The sequence below is a fragment of the Xenopus laevis genome, chromosome 2S (genome assembly GCF_017654675.1).
Source record: "Xenopus laevis strain J_2021 chromosome 2S, Xenopus_laevis_v10.1, whole genome shotgun sequence".
NCBI classification, from domain to species: Eukaryota; Metazoa; Chordata; class Amphibia; order Anura; family Pipidae; genus Xenopus; species Xenopus laevis.
The window spans coordinates 28186433-28203368 of NC_054374.1; positions in this window are offsets into that span (position 1 = coordinate 28186433).

Consider the following 16936-nt stretch of genomic DNA (forward strand, 5'->3'; position numbering starts at 1 on the left):
CCTATAACATATGTATAACAGGTTTATAATTAGTAGAATGGGTGCATAGTGATGAGTGCTGGTAGTGCAGGGGTTAATAGGACAGAATTAATAGTTAATATTGATACAGAGTTAATATTGGGTTAATATTGTTCCTCAGTTCAGACCTCATTTCTATGTGGCAAAAGAGACAATGTCAGATAAGCAGATAAAACAAATGATGCAGTTTATTCCTTGGGGCAATTGCAAAGTAAAAAAAAAAACAAAACTCTGCTATAGGTGCATCTTTATGACATACATTCTTATTGCAGCTGTGAGAGGCTCAGCCAGTGCAGAGCAGTAGTAGTAGTTGCTTAGTGTGCAGAGCAGGGTGTTGGTGCTTGGGCAAAGCGTTAGTTACACAGCGCAGAAAGCCTGGCGCTGAACTGACACTGTTACTAGGAATTTAATGGAGTGTGAACTTGTGAAGGTTAATTTTGCTCAGCAGTTGTGTCTTATAGGAAGCCCACCTCTGAATCGGAAAGTAACAGTTGTACTATAACAGTCTGCTCACTGGAGACACTGTTCCATTGTAAGCTCTAGATGTAAATGCTGTGTTATCCTGGTCGTATCATGTCAGCTAGACCTGGGTTAGCTCCTCCCACCCTCATAAACAAGACCAATGTCCCCATAACCCAACACTGGTGTCTTTTTGTCCTTCTGTCTGTGCTTCTTGCAGAAGAAGACATTTTTATTTTTTCTACTAGAAGCAACAAAAGGAACTCAGAGCTGGGGGTTGTATTGTTTAAAGGGATTCTGTCATTATTTTTATGATGTAGTTTTTATTTCTAAATTACACTGTTTACACTGAAAATAATTCACTCTACCATAAAAAATTGAATTCCTGAACCAGAAAATGTATTTTTTTTAGTTGTAGACATTTCAGGTCATTTTGCCTGGTCATGTGCTTTCAGAAAGAGCCAGCACTTTAGGATGGAACTGCTTTCTGGCAGGCTGTTGTTTCTCCTACTCAATGTAACTGAATGTGTCTCAGTGCAACCTGGATTTTACTAATGAGTGCTGTTCTTAGATCTACCAGGCATCTGTTATCTTGTGTTAGGGAGCTGCTATCTGGTTACCTTCCCATTGTTCTGTTGTTAGGCTGCTGGGGGGAAAGGGAGGAGGGTGATATCACTGCAACTTTCAGTACAGCAGTAAAGAGTGACTGAAGTTTAGCAGAGCATAAGTCACATGACTGGAGGCATCTGGGAAACCGACAATCTGTCTAGCCCCATGTCAGATTTCAAAATAAAGGGTAATATGTGTAGGACTGTGCGCTCATTCTTCCTCACAGGAGGATTTTTTGCACTGGTTTCATGGTCAGAAATGGGCAACTATTGATTGTTAATTATTATCACCAGCCTTGACACATTCAGACATTGGCACTAGGAAGAGCTTGTTTGAACACAATTAATTAAGCTGCTATCTCTCCTACCCTGCGTGTCACATCACCCTGCCTAATTATTCTCAACTCCTTTCAAATGAGTACAAAATGCAATCGAAGTTGGAGCCGGCCAAGCACTGAGAACCTGGATTGCACAGATCCTATCTGATCCCCACTGGAAGCAGCAGTCCTGCCTTGCTTTATGGCTGAGATTCTAGCTGTCTGTATAACAAAGTATTCTGTCCTAGTGGCTGCACAGATTCTATCTGATCCCATTGGAATCAGCAGTCCTGCCCTGCTTTATAGCAGCTGAGATTCTAGCTATCTGTATAACAGAGCATCCTGTCCCAGTGGCTGCACAGATCATATCTGATCCCCATTGGAAGCAGCAGTCCTGCCCTGCTTTATGGCAGCTGATATTCTACAATAATATCATGGAGACAAAAGTAAGGAATATATATTAATTAACAGCTGAATGCAAAGCTTAAAAGAAAATATATCTCATGAATAAGAGTAAGTCTCCCTTTTGTTTTCTAATTTGACCCCTCTCTAAACAATGCAGAATGTTATAGTGATATAAAAGGGTGGGGGGTGCAGTGCACATGCGCTCCCATAATGCATTGCTTGATAGGCTGCTTCCCTGTGATAACCAGGAGAAAAAGCATTATATTCACCTATATTCAGACAACAAGTTCCTTTTCTCTCAGCAGCTTCCTGAGAGACACAGAATCTGAGCTCGGCTGCAGCCGGAATTTTCCATGCAGAACTAGCAACCTGCAGTATCCGAGGAGCTTTGAAGTTGGTCCGACTTTGATTGAATCGCACCAGGGTGGCAGTTGGGTCGTGCCCTTGGATACAGAAGAATTTATTAAATTTCTTTGTAGTTGGAGAGCCAGAGAGAGGGAGACGTGCCTAACTCACAGAATTGCATTAATATTAAGGACATGCTCTGCAGCCGCTTCCAAACTCTGTCCCCTTAAAGGAGAACTAGCCAAATACAGCTTGAACAGATTGAATCATCTTGAACAGATTACAGAAAGATTATTTTCTAAAGTGGATTTGTTGCTATCACATTTACTGAACTGTCATCAATAGGCTTTTTTATTATTATTATTTGTTCTTCAGCTTAACTGGCTGCACTCAAAACACTCGTGCTTTGAGTCAATGACAGACCTTCCCTCATCTCATTGGCTAGTGAGATTCCCCTTTTATCTCTTTCCTTACTCTCCATTGGCCATGCTGTGGAGATGAGCTCCCCAGGGGACAAGGGTGACGTTTTTATTTAGGGGAGGCTACAATTACTATAATAATGGGGTGGTGGGTCTGAAACAAACACTGGGTCCAGCAATGAAAGGCATCAGGGAGGGAAGGCTGGCACAAAGCTCGGTATCAGAGAGGTATGGGCAGAAGGCTGGGGCTTTTCTATTGATCCAAATTGTCAGCAAAGTAACTTGGAAATGGCAGGAGGGGAGGCAAAGGAAGGAAAAATTAGCTTTTTATATACCTTTGTTATGGGTCAGAACCGCGCAAAGCACAGGACTCCCAATCAGGTGCTGCATAAGGAGGGGCCTCAGATGTGACTTTCAGTCGTTGATCTAAAGTTCATCTTAGGAACCCCCCGGGGGCCACTCTTTACCGGAAACCTTCAGAAACCTTTGTGTGTGGCCTCAATTACTCAACTGCTGCAAGAACATATGGTCCTGGGTTTGCAAAATGTGTTGAAAAAGATCATTTGGAAATGGCCGGAGCCACTTGGCACAACTTTGGCTTCAGTGGGCATCTACCCTATAACTGCCCCCCTGCCCAGTTTCTGCCCTTTAACTGGTGCACTAAAATCAAAGGCCATTGTGTTAGTTCCCATAGTCTCCTCTTCCCGTTGACCAGCCCTGCCCAGCACCCGCTTTTCCTCCCTGCTGCCTCCCACTACTACTGACTCCTGCAACAGTCTCATATTACTTAGAAGACAATTTGAGCAATTAAGAAAACACGCAGCGACTAACTGGTTAATGTGCCTACGAGCGACCCCGCCCCCCACTGGTGCATGAGAGGGATATGGGAAGAATACAGAGACTTAATGAAGGGTTACTTCTAATGAATGCAGGTTGCTGGGCTACACTAATAGCAATGGGCAATTACATACATTAAGTCCCTCCAACATCTGCATTATTACCTGGGGGGTATCAGGGGGTGAAGTGTATGTGTAGAGCATCTCCTTACAGTCTAGTATAAACATGGCCATACAGGCATCAAATGGGTTAAATGGGGTTAATGATACAAATGGGGACTTGTAATCTGACCCTGTAATCACCATTAATATAGAATGTATGGGACTGGCATGAAGGTACCACTGTCACTGGAGATATTAGTTCCACGTTTCCAGGTGGATTAATACTGAGCAGCCCGGGTTAATGTCTCTGGCATCCAGCACCTCTAGTGTTAAAGGGGCCCATTTGAACTAACTTTTAATATGTTATTGAATCGCCAATTCTAGGCAACTTTTCAGTTGGTCTTCATTATTTATTTTGTATAGTTTTTGAATAATTTGCCATCTTCTGATTCTTTCCAGCTTTCAAATGGGGGTCACTGACCCCATATAAAAACAAATGCTTTGTAAGGCTACACATTTATTGTTTTTGCTACTTTTTATTACTCATCGTTCTATTCAGGCCTTTCTTATTCATATTCCAGTCTCTTATTCAAATCAATGCGTTCTTGCTAGGGGAATTTGAACGCTAGCAACCAGATGGCTGAAATTGCAAAAGCTTTTGAATAAAATACTAAATAACTCAAAAAACACAAATAATAAAAAATAAAGACAAATTGGAAATTGTCTCAGAATATCGCTCTCTGTGTCATACTAACAGTTAATTTAAAGGTGAACAACCCCTGTAAATGTCAGTAAGAGGGACTCATACAGATTGCCTGGCTTTGGGACTGTTCCGGTTAGGACTCTCATGTGTAGTAAAACATTAACCCTCACAGACACTAACATATGTTTATTGATACGTTTTATTTGATATAATTAATAATATTTTGATAACTTGATATAATTAATAAAGTTAAAATAGTACCTTATAGATATTCTCACCAAATCCATGCAGGCTGGTACCATATTACTGATAACACAAGGATTTTGTAGGGCCTTTACTTGCCCTTTAAAACCAAAAGTTTCCTTTTTTTAATGTCAAAGGTTTTTCTCTAGGGTTTTTGTTTCCTTATTTGTTTTTTGGGTGAATATTTGTTTCTGAGTTTGTTCCCGGATTCTCTCCCTTTACAACCAAGATTAAGGGTATTTCAGAGACAAACACAGCGCTGCCCAGTTCTGTGCCACCAGTGCCTGGGAGGGATTGGGCAGTTAATAAACTCTGAGGGAGTGTTGGACCCAAATGCAGAGACAGTGAAACACTCGGCCAGCCTGGCACAGGTTCCAGTACACATGAAAAACTAGAATTGCCCCAGGTGGGTTTCCAAATTCTGCCCTTTCAGCAAAAGGCATCACAGCCAAAGGGAGAAGGCTCAGCAGAAGCAGAGATTTACTGGACTGGCAGATTGGGAGGACAGTGGCTGATACAGGGAACAGCAGGAGGGAAGCAGGGCAGGCTAGTTACGCAGGACTGGCAGCAGCAGGAGGGCACACACAGTAATTATAGAATGATCTGTGCTGGGCAATACATCAGAATCTGCAGCTAATGCCAAGTCTAAAAGGTCTAGAATGGGCTTTCAGGGCCACTTTAAAATTGGACAAAATTGCCATTTGCCAAGGGCCCCTCAGCACACAAGGGCCACTATATAATTTTTCATCCGCAATAAAAATGTTTGTTTTTTTAAAAAAAATTTAGCATTTTAACTGTATGCAGACAGTGATAGATAGAAAGAAAAATCAGAGGAGAGAGAAACTGCCAGTGGAGCCGGGAGGGGATACATTCATTTGGAATATACATTTGGATCTGTAGGGACACCATGAAAAACATGAAAAACTTTCTTTGGCAACTTCTCATTAGGTATATCAGTTTATGGTTGAAGATAGCAGAGTAATGGCGGTGTTTTCAGTGGGGTGAAGCTTGTACTGTCACAAATTTTTTAGGGTGCTACAGGGTGCAAACTGACTGTGTATGTGGTTTATCTGTTTCCTCAAATAATGGGGTAGTGGGCAAAGATGGGATACAAGGCAACTTGTACCTTCGGGAAGGGGGACAGTAGGTCAAGATGGAAACATAAAGTCAAGATGGAGACATTAGGAAAAGATGGAGACAGTAGGGCAAGATGAAGAATGTAGGTCAAGTTGAAGACAGTATGGCAATATGGATACAGTAGAGCAAGATGGAGACAGTAGGGAAAGATGCAGACAGAAGGGCAAGATGGAGACAGTAGAACAAGATGGAGACAGTAGAACAAGATGGAGACAGTAGAACAAGATGGAGATAGTAGTGCAAGATGGAGTCAGTAGTGCAAGATGAAGACAGTAGGACAAAATGGAGACAGTAGGGCAAGATGGAGACAGTGTAACAAGATGGATACAAAGAGCAAGATGAAGCCTATAAGGTAAGATGGATACAAAGGGCAAGATGGAGCCTATAGGGCAAGATAGAGAGTAGATCAAGATAGAGACAGAATACAAAGATGGAGAAAACAGGGCAGGACTGAGACTGTGCTATGCTCTGTGAGAGAACCTGATAGATCACTGTTGGCTGATGGCTTAATCTGTTACTTGTAGATCTGTGTTTTTCACTAAGGATTTGACATCTGTAGAAAGAAATGTGGGCAATTAAGATTCAGTGGGACAATTATGTGCTGGTTGGGCCCCTACTGGCCCAGAAATCATTTGTGGAACCAAAACTTTATTCTCTAGGTGGAGCCAATGCCCAGGAAGGGCTTCCCCACCTCACATCTCCAAATATTATTTTATCCTTCTCTTTGTTAATACTAATCCCCTCAGAGGAACCCTATTGCATGCATGGAACATGATTAGCTCTGCCCTTATCTGCTCATTTCTTTACTGTGCATTCCCTGTAACAATGAAATGATTGGGAATTAAGCAGAGAATCCTGGGGGAGCACTGATTGAGAGCAAATTACCCTCTTACTGTTCCAGGAGACTTGGAGATTGGCCTGCAAATCTCAGGTTTGCTCTTTAGATTGGCGAATTGGGTTGCATATTTGGATCTACTGAAAGAACAACTTTCTCCAAAGGCTTAGGTTCTCTCATCAGCCAACTCCTCTGTAGGCAGGAGCTCTTTAATGGCCCTGAACTAATTTATATGTAGATCTCACAGAACATTTGTAGGAGCAGCCAAGACCTCTTTGCCGGAAGCCTCAGTGGAAAGGAGAAAACCAGGGGGCAAGAGGTGAACCTCAGAGGAGATTAAGGCTAGCTATTGTTTAGAGATAGACTTGGGGAATTATTGGAGCCATTAGAGCCTCCACAGAGGAGTGCAGAAGGGTTAGCAGGAGATCAGGTAAGTAGGGTCAGTGGGGCCCTGATGACTTATTTCAGTATGTATGTGTGCATGCTGAGAGGCTTCCTGGGCTGTTGACTTGATATAGTGCTGCTTATATAGCTACATGGGTCAGCTCAGTTCTGCACTATTTACCCAGCAGATAAAGACATTTCAGTGCTAAGGAAGGAGCGGCTGGGAGACAGATGGTCCCTTAGTAATCAGGAGGCGGCAGCTTCCTGACAAACACGAGTAACCAGTTGGCCATAGCGTTACTAAACAGGATCCAACTCTCCCATGGGACCTTCCTCTGTAGCACCCATCCATACACTCGCACAGACGGAGAGGGGACACCTGGCTCCTTAATAGCGGATCATCAGTTCTGTGACTAATAAATGACCCACTTGGTTCTGATATTGACATGAAGGTTATTTTCCCTGTGATGCTTCTGTTGCATCATGAGGGAAATGAAGGCTTCTGGCCCGGGGCTAATCCTGTTGAGTGAAACGTGTGCGGATAAACCACCATCTGTTTGTCATTATGCGCCATGTGTATGAAAATTGTGCCCAGGATACAGAGTCCATAACAATCTCATATCCTTTCTGGTCTCCCATGTGTGTATATGGTCCCTTACAGCACCGGGGCCACAGGAAGACAGGAAATGGGCAGTAAATTAAAGACTGATGCGTTTCGCTGTGACTGATCCCCTTGCAGATACTCTTCCTGGCACTGAGCCCACCCAGGGCGCCTGTCTGAGCCTAACTTTGCTGAACCATAACAGCCAATGAGACGCTGCCTTTTACTGGTTTTGTTTGGTTGCTGGGGGTGACAAGCTTGTCACATAGATAAGACAGTATTGTCCAACTGGAGACAAAAGGGCCAAATGTGGCTCCAAAGGGATTTCTTTATGGCCCTCAACTAAAGCAACAGCAGTCATATGACATCATCATATTTATAAAATGCACCCTGTTATTAACCCCTGCACTGCTGCACAGCAGTTTCTGCTTCTAAACCTACCTACAAATGACCTATAGTATTAACTCCTTCACTGCTGAACACAACAGCACCACAGTCTAAGCCTGTTTCTAAGCTCTCTGCTCAAGTTCCTACAGCATTAACCTCTGCACTGCTGGACACAACAGCACCATAGTCTATTTCTGCTTGTTAACCCACTTCTCAGTTCCCTATATTATTAACTCCTTCACTGCTGGACACAACAGCACCACAGTCTAAACCTGCTTCTAAGCGCTCTGCTCAAGTTCCTACATCATTAACCTCTGCACTGCTGGGCACAACAGCAGCACCGTCTATTTCTGCCAATATCAATTGCCTATAGCATTAACTCCTGGACACAACAACACCACAGTCTCTACCTGGTTGCCGATTCCTCTGCTCTGCTGGGGTATGTGAGGTGTGCGGTTTTTCAAAATTGGCTCACAACAGCACCACAGTCTAAACCTGCTTCTAAGCTCTCTGCTCAAGTTCCTACAGCATTAACCTCTGCACTGCTGGACACAACAGCACCATCGTCTATTTCTGCTTCTAAATCCTCTTCTCAATTGCCTATAGTATTAACTCCCTCACTGCTGGACACAACATCACCACAGTCTAAACCTGCTTCTAAGCTCGCTGCTCAAGTTCCTACATCATTAACCTCTGCACTGCTGGGCACAACAGCAGCACCGTCTATTTCTGCCAATATCAATTGCCTATAGCATTAACTCCTGGACACAACAACACCACAGTCTCTACCTGCTTCTAAACTCTTTTCTCAATATCCTACAGTATTAACCTCTGCACTGCTGGTCAAAATGTGTTCCAGAGTCTGTGCTTTCCAGTCCTTACTATAAACAATACAGAGAATCCCATATTAAACTGGCAAGCACTATATAACTGTGTATGGAGACAAATGTAATTTGTATTGGTTGTGCCAGGAAAGGGTTACACACTTGTTGACGGATACAGTGTAACACAATGGAGGAAGGAGTGAGCAGTGAGTTTCACATGGGTTTTGGTGCCTGGCCTGACTACAGACACAACAATCTTTTCATTGGCTGTGGGGGCCCAGGAGATCTATTGGGATCCTCTGAGACTGCTCTCCATGGTTCTGAAATCCTCCAGCCACAGTAACAGCTCTCAGGAGCCCTCAGCAGTAACCACCTCACCAACTCCCTTGTCCAGAATCAGGGGCAGAGATAGAGAAGAAGAGGGCATAGACAAATATGGGTGGAACTCTGTCATTGGCAAGAAATTACTCTGATTAGTCAGGCCTGGTGCAACTAATAGCACCCAACCCCCTCCCCAGGCAGACAGATTTGGATATGACCCAAATCAAGAGTAATCAGGGGTAGATATTACTGGGCCCTACAGCAAATCATTTTTTCAGGCCCCAAAAATGACTAGAGGTTGACCTGTTTAACAAATATTTATTGAAATTATATATGAATTACGACCTCATGGGGCCCCTGTACTTCCTGCCCCCCCCAGTGGCAGAACTACCGGGGGTGCGAGCGGGCCAGGGCCCGCACCCCCTCAGGGCCCCCTGGCAGTCCGCTCGCCACTAAACTGCAGTCTGAAAAATTGCGTACGGAGGGGGACGGGGGCCCGGCTGCGCGTCACGCACCGGGGCCCGCCCCCCTCTAGTTACGTTACTGCCCCCCCCTGGTTCCACCAGGTCTTCTTCCTCTGTAGTTACACCCCTTAGGAGCAATCCAGAATCTGTGCCTAGATATGAGAAGCTCTCTTGGGCACAGGTAGGGGCAAAACAATGGCGGAAGAAAAACCACTGGCCTGGGGTCTACACAAGAGATGAAGGTGGACCTTAAATAAGACGAAAAGCAGTGATATTGCATATGTCAGTGATATTGGGGGAAAGGCTGATAAATTGTGAATGAAATCCAGAGATCTGATGTAGCTTATGAAAATCTTAAAGGTGGCAAATATATTGTACTGTATCTATATAGCAGCTGAGGCTGATCAAGTGATTAAGGCCAATGCTCTCCCTGGGTTCCAATTCTGTGGAAGTGAGGGTTGCACTCAACTCAACTGCAGCTTACAGCAGAGAACTAGTGGTGGTGCCCAGCAGCTGTAACATGGGACAACCTTCACTTCATTATATTTGTTGCTGGGTCAAGATTTCAAGGCACATGTAACCAACAGCAAGTACATCCATCTCAACAGAGAAACTGTTGCTCCTTTGTTTCTCGTCCCCAAGGATCTCGCACATCAGCACCGGTGCCCCCCACCAAGCACCACAGGTTCTAGAACATGCAACCTCTGCCCTACCATCTCCCAGGAACAAAAGATGGGCTTTCCCTTTTAATAAGTTGCCTAGCATCTCATATTCTGAGTAATCAAAAAGTTTTCTTGTGGAGGCGGCTCATTTGCATGAAATTACAGGTAGAAGCATGAGTAGGAAGAGCATGTGACTGAGATGTCTAGAACAAAAGTCCTTTGAATTAGAACAAAGGGAGACAGAGAAGATCTCAGCCCTGGGTACAGGGGAGGGGGTTGATCAGGTGTAGCTTCAACCATGGGATTTGAATGGTTGGAACATACTAATGGATGCATGGCATGGGGGGTGCAGTGCTCTTTTAGTCATGGGGGTTCAACTTTATCTCAGCTATGGTAGTCACTGACCTCACGACTACCCCTTAGCTCTAGAAGGCACTAAGTCCACCCCAAGCTCCATCCTTGTACATTCTACAGACACCATGGTGGGTAACTAAGAGGCACCTGCCTCCCAAGCGTGTTTTTTTACACCACCAGGGGGAGAGTTCCATCAGCAATGGGGTCTTAGAATTCTTGACCAAGTCATTAGACCATTAGAATTTAGTCTTCAATGCTGCTGCCAAAACGGCCCCCCCATAATAGTATGTGCTAGAGTGAACAGCTATAGGCTACACCGGGGTTTGGGGCAGTTTCATGAGTCTGAACCACATCCTGATGATAATGTTCTCTCCGAATACCAAATTCTGACTTCCAGATCCAAATACAAATATATACATGTACGATACATATTAGTTGCACTAATTCTGTGGCTTTGGGGAGCGATTGATTGCATTGGAGAACATATTAGAGCACATTCAGAGCGCATATACTGCATTCTTATGCATCTGATATCCACCTGGATGTTCCCTTATGGGAATACTTCAACCAAAACTCACAGGAAAATGAGACGTCTAATGACTTGACACCTCCATGTGTTTAAATGCGGCACTCAGCTCACCCCCATGGGAGGCAGCCCTCTGCTACTGAGAAACCCTACAGTAGTTACACATATACTATATATTGCTTTGACCCACGGGGCTGCTATAAACTGTGAGGTCTGTTGTGTGGGATTTCCTGGCCATTGATTGGATTAGGGATGATTTAGTGGTTCTCCCAGTTTATTGACACAGCAATCAGCTTTTCCTTTCTAATCTTTGCAGGATCATCCCATTGGTTCTTGGGCGGCAGTTTCCCAGGCTAAGGGCTGGGGTTTACTATTGCGGAAAACCAGGAAATGACAAGTGTAAGTTAAATAGCTTCCCCCAGAAACATTCCATGTCCTGTATAATACAAAGTTTAAAGGCAAGGGAAGGTTACTTAGAATCCTGTAACATAATAAGACTTATTATATAGGCCATCTGGACTTTTTTCCCAAATAATATGATTTTAATTACAGATATTGCTGCCGATTTCAGTTGAACTAATGGAAATCTCCCCATCTTCATCTAAATCACCCGATTAGCAAGATTTACCATAAATTGTGTTTCCCTGTTGCAACCTGCTATTGGAACACATGGGTGATCCCTGGTACAGGGCAGTAGAGCCAAAGAGAATGTGCCAGCTATGAGCTCAATATAAATACTAGCAGGAAGCACCAAAAGATACAGCCAAGGGGGACCCCAAAAGCCCCTCCAAACAATCTACCTGAGCCTTATGCAGGAAAACGGAATCATTTGCCATCCTATAAATCCAGTCAATTGGCCCACGGCTTGATGCCACAAATCTTATCTTATAACAAGTAATTCATCTCCCAGTAGAAAAGGCCGTTTCCACAGCACCCCCCCCCCAGTTTGTCATTGCTTATAAGGAGACCCTGTTTCTTGGAATGGATGGGGAACAAGAGATATGAGGGGTCCTTCCTTTCTCTCTATTAGTCTGAGATCACTAGGCTGCCAGATAGGAAAAGTGCAGTCTCTGTCCCTCCCGACTAATCCCCCCACCACCAATCTAATTGGATTTCAATGGGAGGCAAACAAGCGTGTAATGCAATTGTGCAGATGGGAGAGAGAAAGGGACACAGGAAAGGGTGCGTCTGCTCCTGTCTCACAGCCTCCTAATTCCCTCCCTTCCAGGAAAATACACAGATTATTACTGGTGACACAGGCCTTGTTGTCCTCACACACTGACAGAGCATGACTGTAGGATAAAGGGCCAAAGGGTCATTGGAACTATTGCGGCAGAAAGGAGCAAAGTGGAAGCTGGAACTGGAAGCAGCTATCGTAGTGTTCAAGTCCCACCCACTGTTGGGTTACAGACTTCCTGCCCCTCCCCCCAGTAAGTTTCCATCAGAGTGTTCTAGTCCCACCCACTGTTGTGTTACAGACTACCATCTCCTCCCTCTAGTAAATTTCCATCAGAGTGTTCTAGTCCCACCCACTGTTGGGTTACAGACTTCCTGCCCCTCCCCCAATAAGTTTACATCAGAGTGTTCTAGTCCCACCCACTGTTGGGTTACAGACTCTCAGCTCCTCCCCCCAGTAAGTTTCCATCAGTGTTCTACTCCCACCCACTGTTGGGTTACAGACTCCCAGCTCCTCCCTCTAGTAAGTTTCCATCAGAGTGTTCTAGTCCCACCCACTGTTGGGTTACAGATTCCCAGCTCCTCCCTCTGGTAAGTTTCCATCAGAGTTTTCTAGTCCCACCCACTGTTGGGTTACAAACTTCCTGCCCACCCCCAGTAAGTTTCCATCAGAGTGTTCTAGTTCCACCCACTGTTGGGTTACAGACTCCCAGCTCCTCCCCCCAGTAAGTTTCCATCAGAGTGTTCTAGTCCCACCCAATGTTGGGTTACTGACTCCCAGCTCCTCCCTCTATTAAGTTTCCATCAGAGTGTTCTCGTCCCACTCACTGTTGGGTTACAGACTTCCTGCGCCTTCCCCCAGCAAGTTTCCATCAGAGTGTTCTAGTCCCACCGACTGTTGGGTTACAGACTTCCTGCCCCTCCCCCAGTAAGTTTCCATCAGAGTGTTCTAGTCCCACCCACTGTTGGGTTACAGACTCCCAGCTCCTCCCCCCAGTAAGTTTCCATCAGAGTGTTCTAGTTCCACCCACTGTTGGGTTACAGACTCCCAGCTCCTCCCCCCAAGTAAGTTTCCATCAGAGTGTTCTAGTCCCACCCAATGTTGGGTTACTGACTCCCAGCTCCTCCCTCTAGTAAGTTTCCATCAGAGTGTTCTAGTCCCACTCATTGTTGGGTTACAGACTTCCTGCCCCTCCCCCCAGTAAGTTTCCATCAGAGTGTTCTAGTCCCACCCACTGTTGTGTTACAGACTACCATCTCCTCCCTCTAGTAAATTTCCATCAGAGTGTTCTAGTCCCACCCACTGTTGTGTTACAGACTACCATCTACTCCCTCTAGTAAATATCCATCAGAGTGTTCTAATCCCACTCACTGTTGGGTTACAGACTTCCTGCCCCTTCCCCCAGTAAGTTTCCATCAGAGTGTTCTAGTCCCACCCACTGTTGGGTTAGACTCCCAGCTCCTCCCTCTAGTAAGTTTCCATCAGAGTGTTCTAGTCCCACCCACTGTTGGGTTACAGATTCCCAGCTCCTCCCTCTAGTAAGTTTCCATCAGAGTGTTCTAGTCCCACCCACTGTTGGGTTACAAACTTCCTGCCCACCCCCAGTAAGTTTCCATCAGAGTGTTCTAGTTCCACCCACTGTTGGGTTACAGACTCCCAGCTCCTCCCCCCAGTAAGTTTCCATCAGAGTGTTCTAGTCCCACCCAATGTTGGGTTACTGACTCCCAGCTCCTCCCTCTATTAAGTTTCCATCAGAGTGTTCTAGTCCCACTCACTGTTGGGTTACAGACTTCCTGCGCCTTCCCCCAGTAAGTTTCCATCAGAGTGTTCTAGTCCCACCGACTGTTGGGTTACAGACTTCCTGCCCCTCCCCCAGTAAGTTTCCATCAGAGTGTTATAGTCCCACCCACTGTTGGGTTACAGACTCCCAGCTCCTCTCCCCAGTAAGTTTCCATCAGAGTGTTCTAGTCCCACCCAATGTTGGGTTACTGACTCCCAGCTCCTCCCTCTAGTAAGTTTCCATCAGAGTGTTCTAGTCCCACTCACTGTTGGGTTACAGACTTCCTGCCCCTCCCCCCAGTAAGTTTCCATCAGAGTGTTCTAGTCCCACCCACTGCTTGAGTCAAAGACTTCCTGCCATCCCCATGTAAGCTCCCATCAGAGTGTTTAGCCCTTCCTGCTTGAGTTACAGACTCCCTCCATCTCACCTGTAAGTTTCCATCAGTGTTCTAGTCCCACCCACTTCTCGCCCATCTTAAATTGTTTTAAGATCACCCGTTGCTTTAGTTACAGACTCCCTGCCCCTCCCCCCTGTAAGATTCCATCAGAGTCTAGTCACTTCTCACCCATATAATAAACAACGCAGTAAACAGAATACGAGGGTCAGTTTCTGAAGCCCTGGTCACTTCTGGTACCAAAACCAAAGTCACTGAAACACATAGAATCTCCTGGCTCATATTTCTATTATTTGGTTTATTTGATCAGATGAGCCTCATTCACTCTGTTAGAAGGGCAAAGCCAAGATAAAATAATGGGTTCACCAAAATCTCTGGTTCAGCACAATTGAAGGGATAATATGGGCCCAAAGAAGGGAAAAGCCCAGAAGTTCATGTAGAAAAGGGGGGAAGGATTTTATTATTCTAATGGACATAAATTAATAAAATCTGTTGATTGGTTGCTGTGGGCGAGTGACATTGCTTAATTCCCAGTGTAGGGAATATGGACCCTAACAAGTATGTAGACAAAAGAGCAAAAAATGACCGCAAACTGCTCACCGCTCTCCCCTCAGGCCAGGTGCTCAGTCAGACAGTGTCCCCACTGTATACACAACAAAACTCGAAAGGCAGACGGCACTTCTGAAAATGGGGTTTATTGGAGTTCCTGCTGGAAAGACCTAACGCGTTTCGGGAATTATCCCTTAGTCACTAACAAGTATGGCAGCCATTGTACTCCAGTGGGCACTCAACTGGAGTACCCATCCCTTATTCCTATTCATCTCCCATTTTAACTCCATTGCAATCTATTGCTCCATTCAAGAGAAAAGGGAACAGACTGTGAGATTTTGAAAGATTTGCTTCCCAGTCCCAGCGCTGCACAGACACGAACAATCCAATTGTGCCCAGCCTGCAGCGCCACATTGATCACACTGAGTTTCTCTCCTGCTACTAACTGCTAACTGTCACCTTTCACTGCCACAACTGGCAGCTCTACACAACACTAATGGGCAGTGGCAAACAGGGGGATTCTGGTGTTGTGTCTTTGGGCTGCTACTGTATATATACTGCTGTCTAAAATATTGTGTCCCCCCCCCAGGAGCACAGGCTTCTCTTCCCTTTCTTGTTATGTCCCGGTGGCACTTTGTGTTATACATGATTGTTACTATGGGAGATACTCGTGTTATACACCAGCGTTACTATGCAAGATGCTCATTGTGTTATACACCAGTGTTACTATGGGATATACTCGTGTTATACACCAGTGTTACTACGCAAAATACTCATTGTGTTATACATCAGTGTTACTATGGGAGATACTTGTGGTGTTATACACCAGTGTTACTATGGAAGATATTCATTGTGTTATACACCAGTGTTACTATGGGAGATTCTTATTGTGTTATACTGTATAACACAATAAGAATCTCCCATAGTAACACTGGTGTATAATACAACGTGTATCTCCCATAGCAACACTGGTGTATAACACAATGAGTATCTTCCATAGTAACACTGGTGTATAACTTATACACCAGTGTTACTATGGGAGATATTAGTTGTGCTATGCAGTAGTGTTACTATTGGATATACTCGTTGTGTTATACACCAGTGTTACTATGGGAGATACTCACTGTTACAGTATACACCAGTGTTACTATGGGAGATACTCGTTGTGTTATACACCAGTGTTACTATGGTAGCTGGTTCTGAGATAAACTGCCATTGTGACTGTCACTGCCACCCTTGTAGGTATGGGTACCCTGGCAGTGCTAGTCGGTTCCTTCAGAGAAGCAGATGAAGATGATGATGGGCTAATGAATATCTGGTATCAGCAACAAATCTTGTTTATCATCATTTCATTTGGTGCAGCTGAATGTTCTTCCCTACAGAGGAATTGTAGCGTCTCTACAAAGCTGTTACTGATCCGAACACACGTTGGCACCTGCTTGCCAACCCCCGGAACAGCCTGTGTCTGTGATTGTGGCAGCTGCCACTCCCTGGCACAGAGGGGCCTCTCCGCATGCTCAGTGGGGGAGGGGGGGACAAGCTGCTCCCTTCTTACTTTTGCTCTCCCCAAATCATGGTGACACATAGCTGGATGTAGGAATCGGACCCAAACTGCTTCCAACCAATAGGAGTTGCCTGTTGTCTCTAGTTAGAGGGCCTTTATGTTTCTATTGACTGCGTCACACTCTCTATAGGAGTACAGATTGCATGAGACGCCCACAGCTGCCGTCGGGGGTAAAGGTGGTACTGGGGTAAGGGAGATATAAAAGAGATATAAAAAAAGGGTGATTTTAGGGTCACGATTAAGGTTTAGTTGGCTCACGGGTGGGGTTTTGGCATAATGAGGACTGGAGATGATGCAGAGCATGATCATGTGATCACTGACATTCATTTTTATTATGGGCCCTGTGATACTTGTGGGGGTAATTGGGGACCCCTGCTAACTCAGTAACATTGAGCCCTACAGATGTCTGTCTGTACCTTTGTAGGTTTCCCAGCAGGACCTCCACAGTTGTATCCCGTGAACCACATTAAGTGGAGGCTGGAAAGGGTTACGAAGGCTAAACGAGCCCCATCAACCCATAAC